General features: G+C 43.5%; 1 protein-coding gene across 1 annotated transcript in view; it reads right to left on the reverse strand.

Moving 5' to 3' along the window:
- rab27b (RAB27B, member RAS oncogene family) overlaps window positions 1-13104 on the reverse strand; it is a 51108-nt gene extending 38004 nt beyond the window's left edge. Inside the window, exon 1 of the mRNA XM_083793161.1 lies at window positions 12916-13104. The gene's annotated coding sequence lies outside the window, so the exon portion shown is untranslated. The remainder of the gene's footprint in view (window positions 1-12915) is intronic.
- Between the last annotated feature and the right edge of the window lie 10132 nt (window positions 13105-23236).

The following is a 23236-nucleotide window of genomic DNA, read 5'->3' on the forward strand; positions in this document are numbered from 1 at the left end:
AATTAAAAACCAAATGCAGCTGTGTAGGCTATGTGGCTCTCAGCGCGCGGTGTCCCACTATTGAGACTGGCTGAAGTCTGTTTGAACTGCAGCGCTGTGTCAGAGAAGTAACAGATAGAAGCACGCAAACGTTACCCCCAAACGATATCCCCCTCACCTCCGTGCTGGAAATATAACGTCTGGGTTCCCGAGGCTACATTCATGCTGACGCAATGACTGTCTGTTTCTGGCTAAGCTTTACGCGCAGGGCACATGAACCTCTCCGTCTCCGGTCAGTGCGGGTTGTTGTTTATTAATTTGCATGGCTCAGAAAATGAGTAACAAACTAACATGAGAACGTTATCGAGTTGTTGGAGGAGGAGGAGGAGAATAATAATGTTATATCTCTTATTGTGTGCTGCACTGCTGCTGCGCTGTGTGCCAATACCACTACTTTACCTGGATAACATCATCTTTTCATTTTGACATGATTCACATGAAATAATAATCCTGTACCGGAACCGCTGTAGCGTTTGGTTTCATTAACTCGATCGTCACAAAATAGCCTACAGCTGCTGCTGCTAAAGATACCAAAGATTGGACATTTTTAAACGACGCAAAACTTAGAATTCCCCTCTTGCGTACCAGTGCCACGTGTCCCGCGGACCGGCACCGGTGTTTGGGAACCTCTGATATAGAAGATACATGCACTGTGACTGTGTCATATTGGAGAGGCCACTGAATGCGCAGTGCTTTGTTTGACATGCTCCGTATTTGAGCGCGCGGCACCTCCACCCGCCCCTGTCAAATCCCCCCCCCCCCCCCCCGCGCGTCCGCGTCCGCCCCCCCCCCCCCCCCCCCGCCGCCAGAAACGATAAATCGATACTTTACTGTCTGACAAGTCGACTGGGAAAAATCTCAAGTCGTTAATGCCCTAGTGGGCACATACCCAGGTCATTGGGCAGTGGGCACATACCCAGGTCATTGGGCAGTGGGCACACATACCCAGGTCATTGGGCAGTGGGCACATACCCAGGTCATTGGGCAGTGGGCACATACCCAGGTCATTGGGCAGTGGGCACATACCCAGGTCATTGGCGTCCTGTGCTTGAAGTCAATTGGTCAAGAGGGTGCCCGAGTTAAAGAACGACAGGAAAGTCGACAAGAAAGAGAGAGAGAGAAAGACAGAGAGACATGTGACACACTCATGCACTGCTATTGTCCCCAATTACATAATAAAGTCATGACATAACATCTCTCTCACCCTGCATGTGATCTGTTTACACCGTTGGTGTTTCTCTCTCTCACACACACACACTAAAACTACAGTCTCTCTCTCTCTCTCTCTCTCTCTCTCTCTCTCTCTCTCTCTCTCTCAAATCAAGATCAGATTATTTTTAAATATTGAGAATACAATTATGAAACATACGAGTTCACAACAGATAGAGTGGTTGCCTGTCTGTCTATAGCTCAATAACACTATTATTAACAACGTCGTGAACACAGTGTGCACTCTCAGACGCACTGACGCTTCAAGTGCGTGTGTGTGTGTGTGTGTGTGTGTGTGTGTGTGTGTGTGTGTGTGTGTGCGACTATGCGTGCGTGTGTGCATGCATGCTTTTATTCTCATAAAGCTGCTTTGTATGTCTGAGGTAGAAGGAGAAAATAGACAGTACAGTAGGTCTATTAATTTGACCCCCATGGAGAGAGAGAGAGAGAGAGAGAGAGAGAGAGAGAGAGAGAGATATGGAAAGAGATGGACAGAGAGAAAGAGAGATGGACAGAGAAAGAGAGACGCATAGAGAGAGGGACAGAGATAGATTCACAGACATCCCACCCGAAACGTTAAGTGTGTTCTAACAAACGTTTTCACGACATTACAGCATATTCTCTCCTCAGCTTGATGTTGGAGGAAGTAGTATACTTAGCAACGGTTGCTAAGCACATATTTGGTGGATAACTGTGTTAATTAAACATTTTGAATGCCGGATTGGTCCGTTTTTTTCCTTAAATGGACAAATCAGGGGCCAATCAGAAATAATTAACTTTGTCTGTAAGTGCATACCGCTTCTAACCTGGCGTCCCAATTTTTGGGGCATGACATTATAGAAATGTGAAATGTCCCACATTTTTCAAAAAAACACAAAAAGGCAGATCTACAAGGACGACACCATCGACGAGATACAAAACGCTCGCGGTTAAAATAATAAAGCAATTGTTGCGCCTCCAACCCCTCCGCGTAGGATTTGCGGGACATTTGCGAGGGTCCGCGGGCGTACGTACCAGAGTTGACCCCATACACTCAGGGACTCCCAGAACGTCTGGGAAAAGGCCACGTAGATGTCTGGGTTAAAAGAGAAACAGAGAGTAGAAACAGATGGATGAAACACTAAAAACAGATACTGAGACAGAGAGAGAGAGATAGAGAGAGATGGAAGATGAACAGAGAGAGAGAGGGGTGGGGAAGGGAAAGGAGCAAAAGAGAGAGAGAGGAAATTGACAACCACACAGTTTAACCCATTCTGAACGGGCACCCATTTTGGTGTCAGCATCATGTTATGCTTTAGCTATTTAAAAATAGCAGATCTACAAGCTCATATCGCGCCACCGAGTGGCGCGATACGAGCTTGTAGGTCTGCTATTTTTGAAAAAATTGAAGAACGACTGACATTTTTAGAATCTGATCTCAGGTCAGAATGGGTTCATCAGGACCAGTGTGTGTCCGGCGGAAACCTCGTATGAATCTGATCTCAGGTCAGAATGGGTTAAAAATGCATGAAGCTACTGTCTCCAGCAGAGATAATGCATGAAGCTACTGTCTCCAGCAGAGATAGCCTACAGGAGAGGAAGCAGCCCTGAACCCAGGGCTGTATGATGAAAGCTGCAGACGCTCGACGTCAACAAACGCTCAGAAAATGTATATCGAAATGATTTTGAAACTATAGCCGATCTACAAGCGAACAACACGTCTTTTAAGTACATGTACTTATACTTTAACACCAACACAGGGATAATGAATGGAGAGCAGGTTGCATTGATGAATGAATCCGGACAGGGTGATGATCAATAATAACTGCCCATTTATTATCCTGCAGTTAATACATTGACCCCAAAAACGTTACAAAACGAAGGATTTCATTGCTTAAGGTACTGAAATTGTGCCAGGTGCGTCCAGTGGAAAGAGGAATCGCTGATGAAATAGAATCAATATATATCAAAAACATTATTGAGAGCATTGTTCAGCTGTAAATTACACAGTGCGTTTGTTTGTTTACATAGCTGTCATGTTTGTTTACATAGCTGTCATGTTTGTTTACATATCTGTCATGTTTGTTTACATAGCTGTCATGTTGTTTGTTTGTTTGTTTACATAGCTGTCATGTTGTTTGTTTGTTTACATAGATGTCGCGTTTGTTTACATAGCTGTCATGTTGTTTATATAGCTGTCATGTTTGTTTACATAGCTGTCATGTTGTTTTCATAGCTGTCATGTTGTTTATATAGCTGTCATGTTTGTTTACATAGCTGTCATGTTGTTTTCATAGCTGTCATGTTGTTTATATAGCTGTCATGTTTGTTTACATAGCTGTCATGTTGTTTGTTTGTTTACATAGCTGTCATGTTTGTTTACATAGCTGTCATGTTGTTTTCATAGCTGTCATGTTGTTTACATAGCTGTCATGTTGTTTACATAGCTGTCATGTTGTTTGTTTGTTTACATAGATGTCATGTTGTCATGTTTGTTTACATAGCTGTCATGTTGTCATGTTTGTTTACATAGCTGTCATGTTGTTTGTTTGTTTACATAGCTGTCATGTTGTCATGTTTGTTTACATAGCTGTCATGTTGTCATGTTTGTTTACATAGCTGTCATGTTGTCATGTTTGTTTACATAGCTGTCATGTCGGACACCTAAATCAAGCAATGCAGGTTTATATGAGCCAGGTGCTCTGAGAGTCTTCGATTAGACAGCGGCCCGTTACTGAGTTCAGCGGCCATCCATTCAGAAATAACAGTATAACAATTCAGTGAGTGACCAATCAGAATCAAGCATTCAACAAAGCCGTGCAATAATGGGATTGAGCCACTCCTGAACCCTCCTCCCGTTTGTATGCAAGACCTATTCTGGGAACTAGGAATATACTCTGCATGGCATCCCTGTTCTTTGGACATAATGGATGTTTTTAATAGCCCATCTAGATAGCACATCTTCTTTTATTTTTGTCGGAGTGTATAAGTCAAGATGCCATAGACTTTTCCAGGGTATGGCATCGGAGCAACGATAAAGGAACATGTTTGTAACGTGTTGGGTGTGCGTGTGCGCGCGCGTGTGCCGCAGTGCCCACCTGCTGTGCGTTCACACAGACACAAACACATAACACACTGCACCCCAGCGGCTATGTTCATTAAGCATCCTCTGTCCTGAATAATTCATCCCCCCAGCAAACAGGGCTACAACATTGTGTATTTCACACAACTACAAATGGTGCATGTACCGTATATCTAGCGCCTTTCTACAAAGTACATTCACACAGCGCAGGGCGGAGGAAACCGTGCGAGGCACCAGCCTGCTCATCAGGAGCAGTTAAACGGTTCATGTCCTGCTCAATGATATTCTGAGAGGGGTCGCGTACAGAACTTGTACATTGTTTTCTTTAAAGATATATTTTTGGGGGCTTTATTGATAGTTAAGTTGACAGGAAATGGGGGGAGAGACATGCAGCAAAGGTCGTCAGGATCGGGACTCGAACCTGCGACACGCTGTCCGGCTTGATTACCCTGCCTAGGTGCCTGGACCACTAGGCCGGCACCAGAACCAGAACATGTACATTTAAACATTAAATAACATTTGGTTGTCTTTAGTTCCTCTTTGGGTTCTCTAAAATGTGACTAAAACTAAATTAAATCTATTCAAAAGACTGACTAAAACTAGAATCTAAAATGTATAATTTGCTGTCAAAATCAACACAGGTTGGGGCGCCCGCTGGCCTAGCGGTCCGGGCGCATGCCACACACATATAGGCTCTGGCCTGACAGCACGCCGCCGCGTGTTCGAGTCCCGTTCATGACGACCTTTGCTGCGTGTCTCTCCCCTATTATACTCTCTCTCCCCCCTTTTCCTGTCCGTCTTCACTTCAAACTATCAATAAAGAGCACAACAAAAAAGAATAAAAGAATCAACACAGGTTGAGAACCACTGTTCTACACTGTATACCCACCGTGTTCCTCTGCTACTCTCTGTTCCTCCACCCTCTCTGTCACCAAGCAACAAGGCTTCTCCCTCTCAGCACTACCCCTCCTCCCTGGCTCGCCGTGCTGGGAAAAACACTCGCATTTTGTACTTAACCCATTTCTGACCCGAGATCAGATTCATACGAGGTTTCCACTGGACACACACTGGTCTGATCAACCCATTCTGACCTGAGATCAGATTCTAAAAATGTCAGTGGTCCTTCGATTTTTTCAAAAATAGCAGACCTACAAGCTCGTAGCGCGCCACTCGGTGGCGCGCTATGAGCTTGTAGGTCTGCTATTTTTCAATAGCTAAAGCATAACATGATGCCGACACCAAAATGGGTTCCCGTTCAGAATGGGTTAAGTAAAAGTATCAATACTGCAATACACTGGTTACCAGTAAAAGACTTGTAACCAAAGTTTATTTGACTAAAAGTACAAAAGTATTGGCAGCTAAATATACTTTATAAATAATATTCATCATGCCGAATGTGCCATTTCACAAGTATAAATGTGCGTCACATGGCGATGCATTGTGAGCTTGTAGATGGGCTATTTTCAAATGGTATGTACAGTATGTACGGCTGAAGTGGGTATATGTTTTGTAATAATAATCAATCAAAATCTAATTGAGTTTTCAAATAATTGTAGTGGAGTAAAGGTATTTGCCTCTGCGATGCCGTGGAGTAGAAGTGAAAGTACAGAAAATGTATAGCGTATAGCGCGTAAACAATACCTCAAAAAGTACAGCACTTGAGTAAATGCACTCGTATTTACTTTACTTGACTTTACACCAGTGGTTCCCAAACCATTTCATGTCAAGGACCAACAAGTTGACACCAATTAGCCTGCAGACCCCCATTTGAAAACCAGTTTCATTCAAGGACCCCTTAGTTTGACATGCATTCGTCTACGGACCCCCATTCATTGTCATTTCTATCTCTGGGACCCCCAATTTATATTGTAAAATCAATGTTAATGGACCCGTTGGGGTCCATTTGCTGTCTCACTGCGGTCTCTCTCCATCTCTCTCTACTACGCTGACTGAGCTGCACCGGAGCGATGATACTTTCCCCCTCCATGGCATGTCATGCAGACGCTCTGCTGTAGCGTAAATGAGCCTTTAGCCTGAATGTGTCACAGCCGCTTTGTCAGTGACCCCCGTGGGAGAGAGAGAGAGAGAGAGAGAGAGAGAGAGAGAGAGAGAGAGAGAGAGAGAGAGAGAGAGAGAGAGAGAGGAACGGTAGCCTATATAGTTGTTCTCTGATGAGAGCTGAATTATTTAAAGTCCACAAAGATCAGTCGCCAGTTGTGGCTTCCATGTTTTCCAAGTTGTTCAGTGTGTGCAGAAGACACGACAGCTATACCGAACACGTCTGGGTCAGAATGAAAGGTGTATTTCAAATTCTACCTCCACGGGGATCAATAAAGGTCTTATCTATTATGCATGTGCAGGGGCTTAATTATGACTACAATGCACGACCACAATCAGTCCTCTGCTTTAATGGACTGAGCAATGCGTGTTACACAGAAAGGAAGAAATGGCCCCGCGCGTATATAGGCTATTTTGTCCAGAGGTGCACTGGGACAGGAAAAGCTGTCCTATGATTCCTATCCATGTGAAATGATTTAAAACAAAATAACATGAAAATCCCAATTAGTGTGCAATGAAATGGTTGCCGGACATGTTTCCTTGTTTAGTGTAAAGCCGAAACGTCACAAACAAAATAGCTCACATTCAGAGGGGTTCGTTTAATGCACGGAATGGGCTGGTGTGTGTGCGTGTGCGTGTGCGTGTGTGTGTGCATGTGTGTGTGTGTGTGTGTGTGTGTTCGACCAGGTAATAAACAGTGGGGTCTCTCTCTCTCTCTCTGACTTGGGAGCAACTAAAAATAACTGTATATAATTAAAACATAATTCAAAGCAGTAAGTAGATACTTCAATCAGTCTCTGCTGTCTTAAGATATGTGTCTCTGTGTCTAATCTACAGTATACTGTACACTCCTCACATTAAAAGAAAGAAAAACAGTAAAGTAATAAAGAGGTTTTGCCACAATCCGTGAATTGATTGGTCAGTAGACGATGCTTTTATAGGCGCTGATCCCTCTGTCTGGAACTTAATCTGCTCCAGAGCAGAGCAGGGAAGCACAAACACACCATGTCCCGCACCGGGAAGCTGCCCAGTGAATGCGGTGAAAGTGATTCGTTTCATTAAATCACAAGTTCTCTCAAGTCTGTCTCTTCCACGATAAGAGGCGATGGAAAGCCCAGTGTGACCACCATCAGCTGCTGCTACACACCCCAGCCAATGGAATGTCCAGTGTGACCACCACCAATCAGCTGCTGCTACACACCCCAGCCAATGGAAAGTCCAGTGTGACCACCACCAATCAGCTGCTGCTACACACCCCAGCCAATGGAAAGCCCAGTGTGACCACCACCAATCAGCTGCTGCTACACACCTCAGCCAATGGAAAGCCCAGTGTGACCACCACCAATCAGCTGCTGCTACATACCCCAGCTAATGGAAAGCCCAGTGTGACCACCACCAATCAGCTGCTGCTACATACCCCAGCCAATGGAAAGCCCAGTGTGACCACCACCAATCAGCTGTTGCTGCTACACACCCCAGCCAATGGAAAGGAGTTACATCCAAATGTCCCCATGTTGGGTGCAAACCTACTTCTCAGGAAATGGAAAGAACAGCCTGAGTTCCAATTGATCCAAAGTGGTATTATTTAGTAAAATAAGAGCACTGTTTGCCTATAATGAGCTGTTTCCACTGTTGCTATAGTTCCTAGTCCTACACAAAATATAAAATAACAAGTGTGAACCCATAGTCATATTCATAGTACTTATTTGGCAAAGAAAAGCCTTTTTTTTGTCGTTCAAATTTTACCTATAATGGATGATTACTTTTCGGGCAAGTGGGGAAGAACAGAACATGACCTGTACTTGCCCGACAGGCCATTGCCTCGGCTTAGTGTCAACTCCTGCCCTATCATAGCCAAGTGCATGTGCACCAATGATGGCCATGGCGCGCCACACACACACACACACACACACACACACACACACACACACACACACACACACACAAAGGGGAAACAAAACAAAATCACACACGTGTGAAGTGAGGGGCATTCTTATCATCATACATCACATTCCATGCTCAGCCAATCAAATCATCACAGATGTCATTCCGGCCAATCACTTTTGGCGTCTTCACTTTTCTGTCCTCACTTTTGGCTTCAATGTTTGCGTTTGCACAGACACCAAAAGCAGGGCATAGGAGGGGCTGGAGGGGGCATAGGAGGGGCATAGGAGGGGCCGGCGCCTCTCAACATTGTTTATGTATTGTACTGTAACTGTATGCAGTAGGGAAGAGTGTTGCCTCCTTACTTTGTATCGTGTTGGAAATATTACCCATGCATTAATCATCATAGAACGGCTGATCCCAGCTGCTTACAATCAATCAGAGAAAGACAGCTAGGAGAGAGAGTGGGAGACAGAGACAGAGACAGAGACAGAGACAGAGACAGAGACAGAGACAGAGACAGAGACAGAGACAGAGACAGAGACAGGGACCGGGACAGAGACAGAGACAGAGACAGAGACAGACAGACAGACAGACAGACAGACAGACAGACAGACAGACAGACAGACAGACAGACAGACAGACAGACAGACAGACAGACAGGAACCAGAGAGGTGAAGCGAGAGTTTATTTTCATGACATTTTGAGGAAGGCCCAGGGGGGGGGGGGGGTTGAGGAGAGCCAAGCAGAGCATGAGGAAAGAGAAAGAAGCAAAACAAGGACTGGGGCTGATCCTCAAATCATTCCATGGATGTGTTTAAAACCTGAGGCCCATTCTACAAATGTCTCCTACTCCTCCTACTCCTACTGTACAACAGTTTTCTGAAAAAAAAATGATCGTTCTCGAACTCAACATTATATGTATTTGGCTGTCGACCCCCATCCCAAAGATTTTAGTTTGCTTTTGCTTTTTTCATATACGGTATTCAAACTGAGAGCTGCACAATTAATATTCATGATTAAAAAAAGATAATGCAGATCTACAAGCTCACAAGGAGTCGCATCGTGCTCGCAAGACTGGCTTATTTCCGCCGAGTGACACTGTCGTATTTAATAGGCCCAAGGATAAATGATGCATTATGCTGTGGGAGTAGGAGAGCTGTGTGTACAAAGAGGAGGATCTGTGCAAGAAGCTACAACACTATTAAATATAGATTTTCTTTCTCCAGCTATTTTCGGCAGGTGTAGAGGGGGGGAAAAAGGAGATGAAGTATACATACTTCATCTCCCTGGGGGACTTTAATCCACCTGGGGAAACACCCGTGTCATTTCGGATTCTTAGCGTTGGGCTATTCAGAAATAGCGGATATATACAAGCTCACGGCGCGTCACAACGTTGAAAAGTGTGAGAACTATGCCGCTTTGGAAGGCATGTGATGTGTACAGTCGGCCTCGGGGCCTTGTGGTGGTTAAGTGGTTATGGAACAAAGCAGCACTACTGTAGAAAAGTGCACTCACTGGAGCGCAAGCCTCCGCCGAGAGGCGCAGCCGCCATCCTCCTGTCTGTTCTGGGGTCATGTGATGACAACGTTTTGGACTTGTGAAAAGGCACGGGGCGATGGGGGAAGGGCCACGATGAAAGATGCCGATTCAATGATAATGCCTCGTGTAAACTACAGTTTGTACAGGACCAAGACTACTGGACTAGCCGTTCAACTAACAGCGGCCTCTATGTCTGCCAGTGGTGTAAAGCAGCCTACTAAGCAAGTACAATTTTGAGGATTATTTTACTGTACTTCAGAATTTAAATTTCTTATACTCTCACTTCTACTCTACTTCTACTACACATCTCAGAGCCACTACAGTTAGGAACTGAAATTGGATTAGGATGGAATAGGAATAGGATTTGAAAACTTGAGTTATGTACTAGTTACTTTGTATAGACTTTGGTTATTATTACAAAACATACATCAACTTCAGCCCTATATACATTTCGGCCATTTGTCCGAGCAGTTGTTTGCTGGCCGTCTGTCCGGCCGCCTCAGCCCAACAGCCACTGATCCAAATCACACACTCATTCCATTCTCAGACTGCACTATTTAATCTGGAAGTTTGCACTGTTCAATCCTGCTTGGTTTTGCTGCTGCTCTGACCACTGCTGTCTTTCTCAAACACTGCTGCTGCTGCTGCTCACCTGCCACCACCCCAGCTACCACCTGTTGTTTTAGATCTGCTGTTTATGTTTATAGTGTATTAGCAAAATACAAATGGCGGGTGCTTCCACTAATTACAGCTTACTAATTACCTGTACACCCCCTGAACCGTTATTTACACACTGATTTACAGCCAATAACAACAGGGAGGATGAAATGTCACACTGATGCAGTTGCGTGCACCTGGTGTGCAGTGGCGTGCACAGACATTTTGAGGGGCGGGTGCTTAAGTGAAAAAGGGCACCTTGTGCGGCGCGTGGAACCGCCGGCTGCCTTGTGTGAGATTTATAGATTTTGGGGCATGAATAATATATTAGATGCTTTGAATCCAGAATTGATCGATTTCACCATGTGCCACATACTGTACAGTCAGTGTTGGCAAGTAACTTAAGTAATATACTACTTTCAGTAATATTATTACTTTTTTCCAGTAATATGTAACTTAACTAGTTACTTTCACATTTTGAGTAATAATATTACATTTACTTTTTTTCAAAAGTAATATTATTACTATTTTCACGAGCCTTGGTGGAACTGTGGGTTTGAGTGTTTATTTATAATGGTAGGCTGGGTTGAAGTCAAGTTGCTTTGCAGACTGCTGATCCGCTCTAGATCTAGACTCTAGAGCGGATACGGAAACGATGCACACTCGTCGGTACATATGTGTGAAGTATCGGATGCAGAAGGGCGGGCCTTAAACCGTCCGGAACACGGAACAACAACCTAAACTAGTGTGTGTAACTCGTTAGACTGCACTGTTAGAGAGAAGAGATGTAAATAAACTAACAATTTAGGAGGTGGAGGAGACAGAAACACCGGCACAACAAAGCGTTATAACATTCAATACTTGGAAATATTCACATTATTTTGAGTATGTCCGTGATCAAGACGAGATGAACATTATTGTCCGCTGCAAGTTGTGCATACGGAAGAAGCTATATTCCATGTCGAAATCTACTTCTAATCTATGTGTACAAATGGATCCATCATCATGAGTTAAATAAACACTGCAGAATAGGGGAGGGGGGACTGCTAATGTTGAAAATGCAAAGTAAGACTTTTGGGGACAAAATATGCAATTACTGGGGGCGAGAGAAAAAAGTAATAAGTAAAGTAATAAGTAACTAGTTACTTTTCTCAGGGAGTAATAAGTAGTGTAACTTTATTACTTTTAAAAAAAGTAATAAGTAATAAGTAGTATATTAGTGTTAAAGTAATATTTTGCCAACACTGTGTACAGTGTACACTGTACAGGGGCACTTTGCTGTCCAAAGTCTTTGCTGGCAAAAGTCAATCTGTGCACACCCCTGCTGGTATGTGTGTGTGTGTGTGTGTGTGTGTGTGTGTGTGTGTGTGTGTGTGTGTGTGTGTGTGTGTGTGTGTGTGTGTGTGTGTGTGTGTGTGTGTGTGTGTGTGAATGCATGCTGCATCACATATTGTGTGTATACGATATGGAATGGAGTTGCGTGTTTTAATGTACAGGTATGTACGTACATTAACACAGAGGAAGAGGAAGATGCTGTTACTTAATATCACAGATCTAGAAAATGTTTTTTGGGGTTTTCACTAAAGTTTGATTTCATAAAGAACAGAACAGAACAGAACAGAACAGAACAGAACAGAACAGAACAGAACAGAACAGAACAGAACAGAACAGAACAGTTTAATAGTTCAATATAGTCATTATATTAATAATGTCTATATTGTGTATAGAACTACACACCTCTGTATTTTACTGTGCTCCTGCTGCTATACAATTTGACTTGACCTTTAAATGTTTACATTTTGCATGCAGAAAGATAGGCTCGCTCGCTCGCGCACGCACACACACACACACACACACACACACACACACACACACACACACACACACACACACACACACACACACACACACACACACACACACACACACACACACACACACACACACACACACACACACACACACACACACACACACACACACACTGCCTAACAACCGATAGTTTGACATGACTGTTGCATTTGCAGTTAACAGTGTGAGATAGATAGAGAGACAGAGAGATGGGGAGAGGGAGAGAGAGAGAGAGAGCTGCAGTTACTTTTACCCACTCAGTCTCAGAGAGAAAGCGGTATGACTCATACACAGCCTGTATTAGTGATGGACATTTAAAAAAAGAGAAAGAAAGAAAGGAAGAAAGAAAGATAGAAAGATGCCGCAAAACTACACTCTTCCAGATCCAAGTCAAAACCGGCCTATAGAGACCCTTTAAAGAATCCCTGCTTCGACATGCAGTGTGTGTGTATGTGTATATATATATATATATATATATATATATATATATATATATATATATATATATATATATATATATACGTGTGTGTGTGTGTGTGTGTGTGTGTGTGTGTGTGTGTGTGTGTGTGTGTGTGTGTGTGGGGTCGGGTCGTGCGGTAGTATCATGTACTTACAGTAAAGAGATGCTGCTGCTTGCTGCTCTAAGCGGTGCTGCTGGCAGGTGTCTCGTGCTGCTGCTGATGCTGATGCTGGACTCCTCCGCCTGATCTTCCTCCTCCTCCTCGGCGTTCAAGCATCTTCCTCCTCCTCCTCTCTCCTCTGCTCTCCTCGCCGCTCCTTACATGCCGGGGAGTGAAATAATAAAAGAATAATACACACACACACACACACACACACACGCACACACAGTACAGTTACAGAGATGGCCCACAGTTAGTTTACAGTAGCTTTGTAAAGCTGGCTGGAGCGCGGTGACTGACCGCTGTACCTTAACGGGCGCGTGAGCTTCAAATGGAATCCAGTATTTTAATGTCGCTTCCTGTAAAAGGAGGAGGGGGGAGGAGGAGGAGGCGGGGCTGTGTGTGTGTGTGTGTGTGTGTGTGTGTGTGTGTGTGTGTGTGTGTGTGTGTGTGTGTGTGTGTGTGTGTGTGTGTGTGTGTGTGTGTGTGTGTGTGTGCGGAGTAGACGTCACCGTCGTCGTGGGAAATCGCCCGTCTGCAAGCTGGTTTTCTTCGGCGCGCGACGCCGTCGTACGACGGGGTACTGTACAGTGAATTACGCCGTCGTGTAATATTATGTCAAACGGTATAAATTAGCCTTTGGTTTCTTTCTTTGCTGCCCATCCGTCAATAATGAAGGGTACGGGAGTTATAATACAGACTCATTCTCCTCGCGGTCCTAGTGTCCGCCCAGCTCTCGCTTATTTAACAAAATAAATAAATAACTTTCACAGCATATGCAACAGGTTGGTGGTGAGAAATCCATCCAGGACGAAAACATGGCCAAATGAGGCAAAAACGATGCTGTTTAAAGAGACATCCCTTTTTTGCTTCCTATATGATGAATTCCTGTTCTGTTCTTTAGCTACATAGAAATGTCTATTTGTATGTCTCTAAATGTTTGTATGTCTCTAAATGTTTTGATGAATTGAACAATGTGGACCCTGTTGTAAACAAGTGTAATGCTTAATTGGGTCGTCCACTCACAGTTAACAGTCTTTGTATTGAGTTTGTGCTTAAAATGTACTGTAAATTCTACAAACTGTTAATAAATATTTCAATCAATCAATCAAAGCCTATAGGCCTACATCATGCCTGCACTGCTGCATGCCCAGATAGCCAGATTAAAGTTTGATATAGAATAGAATTAATAAAAATGATATTCCATCATGGTCACACTATTAAAGTTCCAACTTCAACTTGATATAGGAAAATTAAATCCAGCTTTTGTTGTTTTTGCTCCCCGGACAACTGTGTCATCCAAAGCCGTTGTCAAAGTGGAGTCCTGGGACACGGTCACACGGTATCCAGGGGTCCTTGAAGAGAGCTTCCTGGTTCCAGGGGGTCCCCAGCTAAATGTGTTAACCCATTTCTGACCTGAGATCAGATTCATACGAGGTTTCCGCCGGACAAACACTGGGTCTGATGAATCCATTCTGACCTGAGATCAGATTCTAAAAATGTCAGTCGCTCTTCGATTTTTCAAAAATAGCAGACCTACAAGCTCGTATCGCGCCACTCGGTGGCGCGATATGAGCTTGTAGATCTGCTATTTTTCAATAGCTAAAGCATAACATGATGCCGACACCAAAATGGGTGCCCGGTCAGAATGGGTTAACTCACTCGCTGCCACGATCGTCTTCTGATGTCTTTTTTCCAATGGCGGTTCTTCTACATGGACTTCTATTGGCGAATCGTGACAAAGGCCTGAACCGGAAGTTTACGGAATGCATTTGAGTCTATAGGCTGCAAAGGAGTTTGAACCACGTGACCGCCGGGCTGTTTCCTGCCCCCTCAATGTTGTAACTCTGTCTTACTCTATGGCTCTGTGTAGACCTATACATATATGTTTGGTTACAACCCTATACTGATCATGCAGTTCTTAGCCAGCTTCCAGTTGAGCTTCGAGGTCACCGGCTATATCTTGGTTGTCATGGATACTTAGATCCTCTGCAGACGGCAAGTTAAAGGCCAGAGCTAACGCCCCACTCTGAACATCACGCATGTACGCATGCGCACGCATGCACGCACACACGTGCCAACGCGCACACAAAAGCTGTGAAAGTACATATCCACTTGCTGTATGTGTCATCATGTAGCTTATATGCATAATTATGCCGAAAATTCTCTCTCTCTCTCTCTCTCTCTCTCTCTCTCTCTCTCTCTCTCTCTCTCTCTCTCTCTCACAATACAGCATACAAGTAGGCTATGCACATATGAGATGTAAATGGTAACTTGCATTTATATAGCGCCTTTATCCAAGGCACTTTACATAGATTGTGCATTACATTCACCCATTCACACACATTCATACACCGATGGCAGCGGAAACCATACAAGGCACCAACCAGCACACCAGGAGCAATTAGGGGTTCAGTGTCTTGCTCAAGGACACTTCGACACTAACTCTGGGGGAGCCCAGGTTCGAACTGGCAACCTTGCGGTTACCATCCGCAAGGTAGCCACCTGGGCGACTGGCCTAGCTGGACATAGCTAGACCAGGGGTCTTCATCGACTGGCCTAGCTGGACATAGCTAGACCAGGGGTCTTCAACGACTGGCCTAGCTGGACATAGCTAGACCAGGGGTCTTCATCGACTGGCCTAGCTGGACATAGCTATAGACCAGGGGTCTTCATCGACTGGCCTAGCTGGACATAGCTAGACCAGGGGTCTTCATCGACTGGCCTAGCTGGACATAGCTAGACCAGGGGTCTTCAACGACTGGCCTAGCTGGACATAGCTAGACCAGGGGTCTTCATCGTTTTTCAGGGACCTCCACTACATGTTGCATATAACTGTGCACTGTTAAAAATGTCCATAGATTTCATAGATAGCTTCATAGGCTTGTTTGACATACATTATCGATTCTATGAAGTATGTATTAGTTAATCTTTTACACCCTCAATATTTAGTCAACTCGACTGTTGACTGTTGACTCTGAATTTTTTCTCTCTACACCAAGAGCTTGTAGATCAGCTATTTTTGGCAGCAGTGTACTACTACTGTCTACTCTACTCTACCATGTACGGTATATGAGACATGGCCCTTATATAAATATGATTGCGTTATTTGCATATGAGCAGTGACACTTATTTTGTAAAAAAGAATTAGTAGTAGTAGTAGTAATACATTTTATTTATAAGGCGCCTTACAGGGCACTCAAGGTTGCCGTACAGGTTAAAAAACAGTTAATACAAGAACACAGTTAAAAGCAAAACAAAACTAAGGCACAGCTTGTAGTAGTATAGTAGTAGTAATAGTAGTAATATTGCATCCTGTACGCCCACTTAGCAGCTAATAATCACTGCAAGTACTTGACCTGTCATGTCACATTTGACCTGTGTTGTTTGTTTGTAATTGTTCCCACTTCGCAGTGAGTGCACACACTGCGAAGGCCGCCCCTGAATTGCACATAATGTAAGAGATAGTTGTTATTTTATTTTTCCACTCGCTCTCACATAACTGCGACGGTCACGGTGTCACACGCATAGCTCTATAATGGCAAAAGCTTTTTCAAATATAATATAGAGTGCATCAGAGATCAGACAGCCAGTGTCCTTTTTATATTTGACTGGGCACTCATTGTACTCATCTACCAGTAAGACAGACGCCTATAAGGGCGACGTTGACGGCAGACTGCTGGGCAAGCGCTGGCGCTTTGGCAAGGGGGATCAGATCAACATGGAATGAATTCTGCCATAATATGGAGCATGTCTTGAGTGTACAGGGTTTGTTGAGGTCAGATCAAGATATTATCAGAACAGGTCAGCTCCATGGAGATATAACGGCGGTAGTGGGGACATTCGCTTGAGGGTTTGATGAGGGCCAGGCCTTCATTTCCGGGCCTGTTTCGGACTCTAGTTTTCGTAGAGTTTGAATGGACAGTCAAAAGGGAGACGAAGAGGAATGATGGATGGGGAATGATCAACAACAACCTGTGGGCTCATTTTGTAGTTTGTTCAGGTTCAGGTTAAAGATTACAGAAGGGTACAACATCCATCTTTAATTCCAAGAGTATATGAACAAAAGTAATTTCACACCAGGCAGACCGTAGCAAAGCCTATATCAAATTTTCCACACAGGTGGACTTTATTATATAATATTCCTCCTGAATATGAAGCCAAAGGCAAAACTTTAATTCAATCTCACAGAATGTGATATTATGAAGAGAAGCTACATCAGCTGCATTACTCACAAAAACCACAAGATGGCAATCTATGATCAATAGCATGACAAGTTACAACCCCAGTGGCTCATGTACCGTTGTACTGAGGAAGGCTTTGCTGTTGCATGAAGCCCGCGTGTCCGTGTCACCATGAGTTTAAGGTTTGTTTTGATATTTCTGTCCCAAGACGCAACTTAATGGCCTGTTTTAGCGCGATTGAGGCTGATTTGAAAACTGTCAAGTGGCATTTCTCCCTCAGCATATAGTGGAAAAAATTCACTTCATGAAGGTAAAGCATGAGGTAAAGCATTTGTTCTTTCACTCGAATCCGCTGGTGCAGCAGTGAGGTAAAGCATTTGTTCATATGCATTTTATTTGTATTTTCATGTGCTTTGTTTTCGGTTTATTGCTCTGATTTGTTGAATGAGTAATTGGAAAGAAAAAAGCCATGTCCAGACAGACAGAGAAAGGTCTAGGTGTAAGTATGTAGGAGTAGCATGCCAAAGTTTGTGCTATTGCCATTGAGAATGCATTGGGCGTTGGCCCCCAGCCAACATTCAACAGAATACACAGTCAACTTGAGAATGACATTATAATGGCTTTATTTGTGTTTGTCCAGAGCCTTCTCACCAAAACAAAGTGTGAAAAAATAAATACCCGCTGTGTTACATGGCATGGTTCCAAGTCAGTTTTTCAACTTGGATTTCTTACTTTTGTATGCAATCAAAATAAATGGTAAAGGCAACATACAGACTGTATATTATGTAGGAACACAGTGAACACATGACGTGAACTGATAAAAAGAAGAAAAAACGTAAAAGAAGCGCATGACTAGCCTCCGCTGGCTTGGGATCAGATGCCTGACCTTATGACCAGCCTCAGCTGGCCATGCTGTCTCCCAGAGAGCATGTCTCACCTCTAATAACCCAGGGGTTCTCAACAATGAACATGGGGGTCGCTACCCCTCGAGGGGTCCCCAAATTATTAAAATACGTTTTCTTTTAGTTTTTTGGCAACTGAATGGCTGGGAAATGGAAATTTAAGAGTGTACATAATACACACCTACTGTGAGTGTATAGTGAGTGTATCGAAACTAATGCTGGGCCGTTATCGGCGTTAACGTGCTGCGTTAACGCGAGAATATTATCGCGCGTCAAAGAAATTATCGCCATTAATCTATTCTCAAAGTTGGGTCTGGGAGCTGGGTCTGCATTGACTGCATAAAGCTCCGATGCGTGGTAGTAAACTGTATACTCTCTCTCTCTCACTCTCTCTCTCTCTCTGGCGCTCTCTCCCACAAACACGCTGTTAAGTTACCGCAACTAAGACTACATTTCCTGTCAATAATAAGCAGTGTAAAATGTAGTTCATTGGGAGTTAAAGGGTGACGCTTTATTGTGAAGGGCCCTTCACTGCGCAGGCAGGAAATAGAGGGTTTAACCTGGGCTGCTTGGCTGCACACTAGAGTAGATGGATTTGCTCCGGTATGTCCGCTGTGGCTGTAAACAGTTGTTAGCCCTGCACTGCAATCGCCTGATAAAGTTGAGTTTTGATTATTTGAACAGTCATAAACAAGACATAAAATTACCACAGGCAAAAGAGGGCAAGATAGATGGAGTAAGGTGGAATACAAACACAACAGCAGCAGCTCCATCCACATGCACTGGAGGTGAGTGAAGTCGCAATGAAAGGAATACCAAGACAACAACAGTAGCCTAATCATACAGATGGACGGACATGACCACGTGAACTTTATCACTTGAATTGAAACATTAAGAGACTATTTAATCAACTTTCCCGAATCCCGAAGCTGTCCCATTCATCACAGCCATGTACAGTAGCCTACAGACAGCAGGCACAAGTGAGTAGCAGCCCTACACCCTCCAGTATGAATAGCTCCGTTAGGAATGAATGGTTATGGACATTTCAACATGTAACGTGATTTTCAATATGCAACCTGTGTATTCATTGCCCCCTCAACTGAGCCACGTTGAGGGGTTTAGTCCAAAGTGGTATTTACGGTTCCGTTCGGCGTTGGGTGGCGGCGCGGGGGGGGGGGGGGGGCCCGGGCTGTCAATCTCGCCTCAGGGCCCGTGGGACACTCCAGCCGCCACTGACCCCACCGCGGCATGTAATATCGCTAATTCAGCCTAACATTTACACAGCTTTAGCTAACGTTATCAGGGATCGATTGATTTATTTTACCACCAGCCAACATTATACGTTTGCTAGCTAGCCCCAACAACGCCAGCCTGTTAATTGTAAGTTTAGATCAGTGTCCACTGAAGTGGTGGTCAGAGCACACTGCTGTTTATGGTAAGATGGCCCACATTGCCCAGAAGTACTTGGGGACTCCTGCCACAACTGTCCCATGCGAGAGACTGTTCTCTTTAGCAGGCCACATTGTACAGAAAAAGAGATCTAGTTTGTCACCAGACAATGTGAACAAGCTGGTGTGTCTGAGTGACTGGTGGAAGAAGGAGAGGTAGAGGTTGGACTCAAATCATGTCACAAAGCTACTGACTGTAAACAGTTCATCACCTCTAGGTTTACAGTTTAATTAATGTCATATCCCAGAAAAGGGGGTTGTTCTTGCACCCACAGTTTCAAATTGCCTGTATGGTAACGTGTTTATGGTTATTCGTGTTTAACTGAATAAACAATGTATAACACACGTACATCGTATTGAACATTATTATATTTTCATTACCAATTATGATAGGGCTCCTGGTCTAATGGGCCACGTGGCCCGTTCAAGGATTAACTTCTGGTCATTATTTAGGTAGCGCACACATATTTTCAATGCCTTCGGCAGAGTTCAAATGAGCCATTTTAATCTAGATTAATCTAGATTAACTCCAGAATTGCAGTGAGATTAATCTAGATTAAAAAAATTAATCTATGCCCACCACTAATCGAAACAAAACAAAACAAAGACAAAAACATAAAATAAGACTAACTACATCAAAAGATGATATCTAAAGACACATCCAGAATTACTGTGACTTTCATGTGTCATTTGAACCATCAAAGCATAGCCATGTAAAGATAGTGATATCATACTGATCTATAGATATAGTTATATTCCATAGATAGTTACCGCATATCAAACCAAATGCTTTTCTCTCTAGCATCTTGCCATGTTTAGGAGGCATATTATGGTGAACAAAATGTCCCAAATTAACATACAGCTAATGAATTAGTATAAAAAAATACCACAATTGTTTCATAATCATAATAAACAAATGATTACCCAAAGTGAAACAACAAAAATAAAATACACAGAATTAAATCCAAATCTTCCTAAAAAAGACAATATAAATAACATCTTACTTTCTATGGTCAAATCAAAAGTTGATACAATCATTTCCAAACGGCGTTACATTCTTAGACCCATCTCCCAGTTTCTTCCTTATAAAGTCAAGAACCATCAAACCACACAGATTAACTTCAAATAGCTACTGAGGACAGCTTGATCACGTTCGGTCATCACGTTTTACCAGAGCTTTCTTACTGTCTCTCTCCTACAACCGTCTCCCTCTCAGCTTTCTTACTGTCTGTCTCTCCTACAACCGTCTCCCTCTCAGCTTTCCTACAGTCTGTCTCTCCTACACTGTCTCCCTCTCAGCTTTACTACAGTCTGTCTCTCCTACACTGTATCCCTCTCAGCTGTCCTACTGTCTGTCTCTCATACACTGTCTCCCTCTCAGCTGTCCTACAGTCTGTCTCTCCTACACTGTCTCCCTCTCAGCTTTACTACAGTCTGTCTCTCCTACACTGTATCCCTCTCAGCTGTCCTACTGTCTGTCTCTCATACACTGTCTCCCTCTCAGCTGTCCTACAGTCTGTCTCTCCTACACTGTCTCCCTCTCAGCTGTCCTACAGTCTGTCTCTCCTACACTGTCTCCCTCTCAGCTGTCCTACAGTCTGTCTCTCCTACAACTGTCTCCCTCTCAGCTTTCCTACAGTCTGTCTCTCCTACACTTTCTCCCTCCCAGCTTTCCTACAGTCTGTCTCTCCTATACACTGTCTGTCTCTCAGCTGTCCTACAGTCTGTCTCCCTCTCAGCTGTCCTACAGTCTGTCTCTCAGCTGTCCTACAGTCTGTCTCCCTCTCAGCTGTCCTACAGTCTGTCTCTCAGCTGTCCTACAGTCTGTCTCCCTCTCAGCTGTCCTACAGTTTGTCTCCCTCCCTCTCAGAGTCCTGGAATATCCTGTAAAGTGTGCAATGATCAGTGAAGACAATAAAGGCTCTATCTATTATGATACATAACATTCCAACTCCAAATCTGGATTGCATACTCGTAAATAACTCGTAAATAACAAACAAACGAAACTTCTGTTGTCCGTGTAAAGTATATAGTCTTTGACATAATACTACTACTAGTAGTAAGTACCTTTTCCTGTGTCCACATAATAATTATTGTGCATAATTGTGAAATTGTAAAAAAAAAACACAAAAAAGTGAATATGTCTGTCCCCACAGACAAACAAAAAGTTTTTATCTTGGACTATTCACTTAATTCCGATTCTTCATCACCACACACACACACACACACACACACACACACACACACACACACACACACACACACACACACACACACACACACACACACACACACACACACACACACACACACACACACACACACACACACACACACACACACAGGGCTTTTCTTTTTGGTGGGACACCACAGATGCCTGTTCAACAAAAGGTGAGCAGGTGGGCTTTCCTGTAGCTATCAGGAAAAAAGGAGAGGCTTTGGCATGGAAAAGTCTGGTAAATAACTTAAGATAAGATATTTAGATAGATGTAAATAAGTTAAGAGAGAGCCTACGGCTGTGCCGTTTGTAAATAAGCTAAGAGAGACCCTACGAGTGTGCTTTTTGTGTGTGGAAAGAGCTTCTACATTTTTCTTTCTTGCTTTGATCTCCTTCCCCCCCTCCCTTCTTCCCTTTCTTTGTTTTATTGGGAAAACAACACGATGGGAACTATGCACAAAATCTAATTTCACCCACAAAATTGTGACGTGACAATAGAGATGATTCCGATTCTGTAGAACAAAGGGAATCACATTTTTTGCCTTTTCATTAGGTGATAGTATAAAACACATTTTCTATACTAGCACCTAATAAAAAGATTGGCCATAGTTCAATTCAATATATTATAAAGTCAATAGACTGTTAACTGCTGTGGCCATACAGTACAGACACAGTATGAATGTTTGCCACAGAAGTTGGTGGTGTTTTTTTTGTTGTGTGAGTCACATGCATCATGGGTGCATCACCAGCAGAGGGCGTACAGGTGAGCCACAGACCCTCTTCTTATCCACTTCAACCCCAGCCTCAATATAAAAAGATTGGAGATCTACAAACTCACGACCTGTTGTGAGGGGTCATTATTAACCATTATTATCATTAACCCCAACTTCAACATTATCCAGAAATAGCAGATCTACAAAGTGGTCATTCTTGAACCTCGGGACCCATGTTTGGGTCGTGGACCCATTTGTATGGATTGTGTAACCGAGATCTCCTATACTTATAGGGGACTGTCAGAGGAGTCTATAAGGGCTCGTATTCGGGGAGGCCTTATAGCCTAAGGATCTGTATTTCTTCTTAGGAGCTGGGGAGGGAACGGAGCTAAAGCCTGTCTCTAGATACCTCCTTTCTTATATTCTTAATGATGTACTTTATAGGGTGACGTGACGTCCGTGACAACAGATTGCGAGTAAATATCCCCCCCTCTTTTGTTTCCTACAAAATAAATATATTATTTCAAAATATATTAAAAAAAAAATAGTAAAAGATAACTTTTTATTCATTAAAAACAATTCCAACATTTTTCAAAAGGGTTTAATAAATAAAAAATATATTTTTAAATAATTTTCATAAATAAGCTTGTGGATCTGCAATTTTCAATGTAACCATGTCTTTCTAAAAGGTTCTGTGCTTGGTCGGGGCCAACACCTTTCACCTCCTTTAGGAAACAGCCCATGCATCTGAAGATAATCACAGACAGGCTGCTTTGGGTTGGGTTGGGTTGGAGCACCATCCTCCCCCCAGTGGAGCGACCTCTCAGTCACCACTGGGCCACAGGCAGCC

This window comes from Protomyctophum parallelum, assembly GCF_964188405.1.
Source record: "Protomyctophum parallelum genome assembly, chromosome: 21".
NCBI classification, from domain to species: domain Eukaryota; kingdom Metazoa; phylum Chordata; class Actinopteri; order Myctophiformes; family Myctophidae; genus Protomyctophum; species Protomyctophum parallelum.